Here is a 6,918-nt window from a genome sequence, read left to right on the forward strand (position 1 = left end):
ATAAACATCATATAAAATGCATTACATGATCGATGAGACTTGAAAGAATCACTATTGATATGCTTGTTTGGTTGGTAGAACCATAGTCGGCGGGCGACAGAGTTTTAAAAGACTGTAATCGACGTGCGGCATTGGTCAGAAAAGACCATTGTCTGGCGACGGAGGTCGAAAGGATCTCAATCTGGCTATGGAGGACGGAAGGATCATAGTCGGCGGGCGACAATGCTTAGAAAGACCGTTGTCTGTCAGAAGGACCATAGTCGGCGGGCGACAGTGGCCAGAAAGATTGTTATCTAACGACGGAGGTTTGAAGGATCGTAGTTGGCGTGTGACAGTGGTCAGAAGGACTGTTTTCAGGTGAAGGAGGTCGGATGGTCCGTAATCGACTGGTGACGGAGGTCAAAGTCCGGCGATGGGAAGAAATTCGAAATCATATAGAAGTTCAATGATGGATGGAAGTCCGGTGGTGGGCAGAAGTTTGTTGTGAAAAAAATGAGGAGCAAACATATTTTGATGATCAAGGTGGAAGCACATGACCTCTAAAGAGGCTACTTGAGAGAAGAAATCTAAAACGATACAACTATATCCAGGTTTATTTTGATTTAATTTGATTTGAAATTATCGAGGATGATATTTTTCAATGTTAGTGGTTTGTTATAACAAAAAAAAATATTTATAATAATAAAAAATTTATTTCGGAAGTCATTAAAAATTCAAATTACAAATCAACTTCGTCATAACATATATATTATTATTCTCTAATTATAATAAATTTTCTTAATTTTTGAGTAGTGGTGTAATTTCTTTAAAAAATAACATGTTGGTACAAGTAGATTTTTGAGACCATTAGGTGTTTGTTTTGCAAATCAATTTCAAAAGAATCTTCTAGACATGCTTGGCTAGTGTATGAATATTTTTCTATGAATTTCGAATCTCCAAATTTTAATATATAAAAGAATTTTATGCTAAAAACTGAATAATTATTTAATTACATTTATGTTCTTTGATTAGTTATTTATAAAAAGATAATAATAAATAAAAATCTCATTCCACTCCATAATTTCCCCCATTTAGCTAACATAGAACTAAAAATCAGAATTGAGAAGAAAACAAGAGAAAAGAAAAAAAGAGACAAAATCAAGCTAAGGTTTGGCGATCATAGAGTAGTTTTTGTCCATTAGTCCAGCTGAAAATTTTGTTCATTTTGAGATATGTCACGATTTATTTATTTCAATTTTCAATAATTTAATATTTGCAATTTTTTTTTATCAAATTTATATTTATATTATTAAAAATTGAGGATAACTTTATTTTAGTAAAACTTTTAAAGTGCAAGTTTTTATATATTATAGAAATTGAGATTATGAATATTTTAAAATATTCTGAAAATTTTTGTTGAGGATTTTAAAAAAATTGTGATTTTTTACAAATTCAAAAATTTATTTTGATATCTAAAAATATTGTTTTAATTCAATTAAAACTTAAATATTATATTTTACACCATCTCTGATAATTTAGTTGTGTTTTAAAACAGTAAATTTTTGCTCAATAGTATTTTTGTTGACAAACGTTGGGGCATTTTAGTAATTTTTTATTTTAATCTAATTATGCTTTATTGAAATGCATAAAAATATAAAATAAATGTGATGTGATGTTATGCTAGTGCCAGTGGATGACTAAGGTAGGATTCTGCTATATCGATGTCAATGCACTACCGAGGTGAGATTCTTTTATGCGAAGCTTGTGGGCTAATGAGGTGGTATTCTAATATAACATGTGATATTATGCCGGAGTTAGTGGGTTACCGAGTTGAGATTCGAATATGAGATGTATTATGATGTTGGAGCCTAAGAGCTATTCTGAAAATTGATTTAAGACATTTACATTTCAGTTTTAGTACAATTCATTGGTTAATTAAATACATTCAGTATTATTATATATTTCATTTTTTAACTTTTTATACACTACTTCAATTTATTATTACAACACAATATTTTCAGTTCTTTTGATTTTCATTATTGATTTTTATTTTATTATGTTATCTATTGCCAAGTGTTGTTATAGATTTCTCAGATTGCATATGTATTTTTGGATAATAAATATATAATTATTTTGAGATTCATTAATCTTTGCTTTATTTGTATTAAGTGATGGCTTTGCAGTGTGTTTAAATTAGAAGTTTTGCTTCAGTATTTCTCCAATTGGATATTGGGGTTTGAGTCATACCACAATAGGACACAATATGATATGCACAGTTTCAGGTCATATCTGGTTGGGTTGTGACACTGAACTCGGTTGCCTGACAATGGTTCATCTGACCTCTATCACCTAACAATGATCCCTACGGCCTTAGTCAATCTACTACGATATGTCAGACCTTAGTCACCCGACTATGGTCCCTACGACTTCTATCACTCGACTATGGTTCCTCCAATCATATTCGCTCGCGGGCTACAATCCATCCAACCATTATCGCATGATAACGATCTTTTCCAACCTTTGTAGCTCACTGAATTTGATCCCTCCGACTTCCTTCACACATTGACTACGGTCTCACCAATCTTACCCGATAATAGTCCATACCTGAGAACGATCCTTGACGTTTGTCGCCCAACTATAGTCCATTTAACCCCAATCGTCAGACTATTGTCCATCCGACCTTCATCGCACGACTACGGTCAGACTGTCTAAACAAACAAGCCAACATTCTCTTGAAAACAACTCTCATATATATTTGCTACATTAAGCCAATGACTTCACCGCTGAAGGGCATCCGTTGTAATTAGTAACACACACTATTGGAATCATTTCAATTGGGCCATGCCTCGTGGTTTTTCCTTTTTTTGAGGATTTTCATATAAAAAATTTGGCATCTTTTATGACTCTTGCACCCCCTCTTTCTTATATTTGTGTGTGTTGCATCTTCGTACAAAGCTAGGGTGTTATACTCTATATTTATCTACAACCGTAAATGTTCTAACATGCAATTTGACACTTTCTGTGGGGGTAAAATGATTTATTTGTGAATGATGAACTTGCGAGAACTTCGTATTAACATTAATTTTTTGCATAAAAACATAATAGGTGTTTTCTTGAGAAATGTTTCCTGTTACCTATAGTAACATCAAGTGGTATAGCAATCCAAATGACTACCCTTAGGATTGATTGATATGGTGGTTGCTTCAATCCATCTGTGAAGTAATCTGTGACTGCTAGCAAAAATCTTATTTGTTGAGAAATCAAGGAAAAAGGACTCGTAAAATTCCTTTCCCGCATGGAAGATGATCAAGGAGAAACTTAGGAGGTATGGTAAGTTGTTGACTTGTTTGTTGACTAAACCCTAAATGATATGATATTGGTAACATGTACATTTTCAGTGTTTTGGATACTCAATATGTCGATTGTAAAATATATACAATTCACTTGGTGTGTAATATCTCTTTTTAATGTATTTGTCTTAAATACCATTTAAGTTAATGTTTTGGATTATTACAATAATAATAGTAGCTATGGACTGTTACCTAAGAGGTTCTATTGTGACTCCCCAGAAGAAACTAATGAAATACTATCGAGAGGCATTAAAATGTCTCAACATAACTTATTTTGAAACTTTATTATCTATTCATATGGTGAGCATAATTTTTGAGACTTCATGAATTTTTGAGGATTACATCTATGTGTCATGAAAAAAGTTTAAAGGTTTATACGTATAGTCATAGTGTAATTGAGAGTAATTGAGAGGGTCAACATAGCCCACTATGATGGCTTAGAAAGCTATGTAGAAAACTATGCAGGTGAGCTCTAGCGAGGACAAATAATCTAAAGAGTGTTTCGTAGAAGAATAAATAATTACTTACAAGAGTTGACTAACATGGAAAGAAGATAATTATTATGTTGAAGGATTTGGATAGATGTGTATCGTAGGGACTGAGACTTAGTTTTCGAATGGGAAGTTTGGGCGGATGTTACAATGTTCTCTTCGCATCGCTGATCTTCTTTAGGTAAGAAAACTATCTTTCTTTGTTAAATTTTAATCGTAATTCTTAATTCACTCATGATTGCACCAAAAAAAAAAAAGGTTGGCCACTATTTTATAATACAAATGTTAATGTCTATTCAGCAATTCTGGAAGCTCAATCTCCTTTATGATTTTGATGATCTCCCTGGCAATTAGAAAAAAGGGCTGCATCTCATAATAAAATTTATAATAATGAAAGTATTTTTTACTTTTTTAATTATCATACAGGAAAATTATTTTAGTTCATTTAATTGATTGTATACGAAATAAAAAAGAAGATTGATTAATTCTACTCTCCCAACCAAATTTCCTGCACGCAAACACAATCAAACAACACTGATACAATTATTAAGAGCGCATTTGTAGTAACAGTGAATCAAATGGGCATTCGTTAAATCAAACAAATATAGAAAAACTAAACCACCTGCAGGCAGTCGGCGTAACTTTCTTCTGTTGTGGAGCTTCATTTCTGTTTCATCCTGTCTATTTTGCAGAGGATAGCAACATATTAAACAAAAGAATTCTCTTTCCTGATTGCCAAAAGCCGGAGAACCAATCCAAATCTTCCTTCCTTTCCTTTCTTCTCAGACCTGCTGTTTTCTTTCCTAGAGGACGCCACGTATCTCACCGCCGACCAACTCGATGGCATGCGTCACCGGCTTCCTTCTCTTCTTCTTCTTCATTACGCCGGCGTTTACCGCTAACAAACTCCGCAACCACTTCTATAAATCCTCTTGCCCCGCCGCCGAAGAGCTGGTCCGACAGACTGTCCAAGACTATTACCTCGCCGATCATGACATTGCCGCCGGTGTCATCCGCCTCTTCTTTCATGATTGCTTCGTCCGGGTATATACGTAGGATGTTCGATAAAAAATATATAGGAATGGATGAATATCAATTAATTTTTAGATATATTGTAATTATTATCAAATAAAATTAAAAATATTTAACTAACCTAATGCTACAATGCAACCATATCTTCCGAATATGGCAGGGCTGTGATGGCTCCATATTGCTAGACATGTCGCCCTACTCCGACAAAGCAGCGGAAAAATCCTCGCCGGCTAATATTGGCCTTTACGGAGAGGATGTGATCGATGCAGCTAAGTTCCAGCTAGAGAACATTTGCCCTGAAACTGTCTCCTGCGCTGACATCGTCGCCTTCGCTGCTCGCGATGCCGCCGTAATCGCCGGCATACCTTTTTACTCTGTCCCCTCCGGCCGGCGTGACGGCATCGTTTCCCTTGCGGAAGAAGTCCGCTGGAACCTCCCCGCCCCTTTCTTCGACGCCGCAAAGCAGACCAAATATTTCAAGAACAAAGGGTTCTCGCAGGAGGAGATGGTAGTCCTCGTCGGCGCCCACTCCCTCGGCGGCGCCCATTGCTCATCATTCGCTTACCGGCTTTACAATTTTTCCGACGGCCGGATACAGGATCCTTCCATTGAGCCCTCCTACGCCCAATTTTTGAAGCTGAGATGCCCGGCGCCAAAAGGGATATGGCTGGAGCTTTATATCCGAACAAGAAAGTCAATTTCGGCGGGGAATCGGCCATGAAGCTGGATGGTTCCTACTACTCTTTTCTGAAGCAGGGTATGGGGTTGTTGGAGTCAGACCAGTCGTTGATGAAGGATACGAAGACAAGAAGGCTAGTTAGGGAAATGAATAAACATCCTCGCCGGTGGGCGGAGAAGTTTGCTGTGGCTATGATCAAGCTCGGAAAGCTTGACGTGCTTACAGGCGACCAAGGCGAGGTGAGGAAGACCTGCAGAATAATTAACAAAAGAGGAGATTAAGAGGAGACGGCTACGAGGTTGGCTATTTAATTATTTTGCTAATCCTAATGGCATTACGCGCGCATAAATGTATAAATGATTTATATGTATATCAGAATTCTTGAATTTGTTATTATGTTAATTTGAGCGAGTTTCTTTTATAAGAAGGGCATCAAGGAGATATTTCTAATTATAGGTGAGCTAATTAGCTCAATAACTTTTATTATGTCTTCATGGGCTCACTAAATGACGATTATAGTAAGATGTGCTTACCGACATTATTGTGACACGTGGAAGTTCAGGAGGAAACCATTCTCTACACAACTGTGTACTCAAATGCCTCAAAAGATGGAGATTATAACATTGATAGATTGTTCTCAAATTTGTTGATTGAAACAAAGATATACTACCGCAATATGTAGTATTAATAGCAACAATAGATAACGTAGAGAGGAGGCTGATCAGAGAATTAGCAGGAGGCTCCCATCCATTCTCAGTAAGTATAGCAGAAATTCTAGCATTATCCTAAAAACGGTTAAGTAATACTTGCATGTTAAGTGTCTCTCTAAGAAGCATACCATTTACCCAGTGATCCCAATAAAGAGAGATGGGAGCCTTATAAGAAACCATGAGTCTGTAATTACTCTTAGCCATATCAGCATTTCTACAAAAAATTTTCCAAAAGGAAGAAGCCTTAGAGGCAAGGGGCTTCCAAGGATAAACATCATGGTGTAAGATCTAGGATGCTAATAGGCTGCTTCCATTATAAATTCTCCTAATAAGAGCACAGGCATAGCTAAATTGCACATAATATATAGATGGGATCCTCAAACCACCAAAAACTCTCGGCTTACATGTGTATTTCCAAGAGATAAAATGTAATTTATGAGCCACTGTATCCCCAAAATATAGAAATTTGGCACAAATCTTCTCTATTTGTTTAATAATGATTTTTGGTATAATGGAGCCACGTATCCAATAAGCTATAGAATTCAATATTGTAAATCTCGGAAATTGTAATATACGAGCAAAAGGTAAAGCCTTGGCTTTCCAACAAGCAAGTTTATGATTCACCGCCTCCATAACTTTGGAGAAGTCAGAGATTTTTGGATTGTAAGGGGATAAGG

At 35.9% G+C, this 6,918-nt stretch overlaps 1 pseudogene; it reads left to right on the forward strand.

Moving 5' to 3' along the window:
• The first annotated feature begins 4,334 nt into the window (after positions 1 to 4,334).
• On the forward strand, positions 4,335 to 5,909 carry LOC110114917 (annotated as a pseudogene).
• Positions 5,910 to 6,918: the final 1,009 nt, after the last annotated feature.

The sequence above is a fragment of the Dendrobium catenatum genome, unplaced genomic scaffold, assembly GCF_001605985.2.
Source record: "Dendrobium catenatum unplaced genomic scaffold, ASM160598v2 fragScaff_scaffold_133, whole genome shotgun sequence".
NCBI lineage: Eukaryota > Viridiplantae > Streptophyta > Magnoliopsida > Asparagales > Orchidaceae > Dendrobium > Dendrobium catenatum.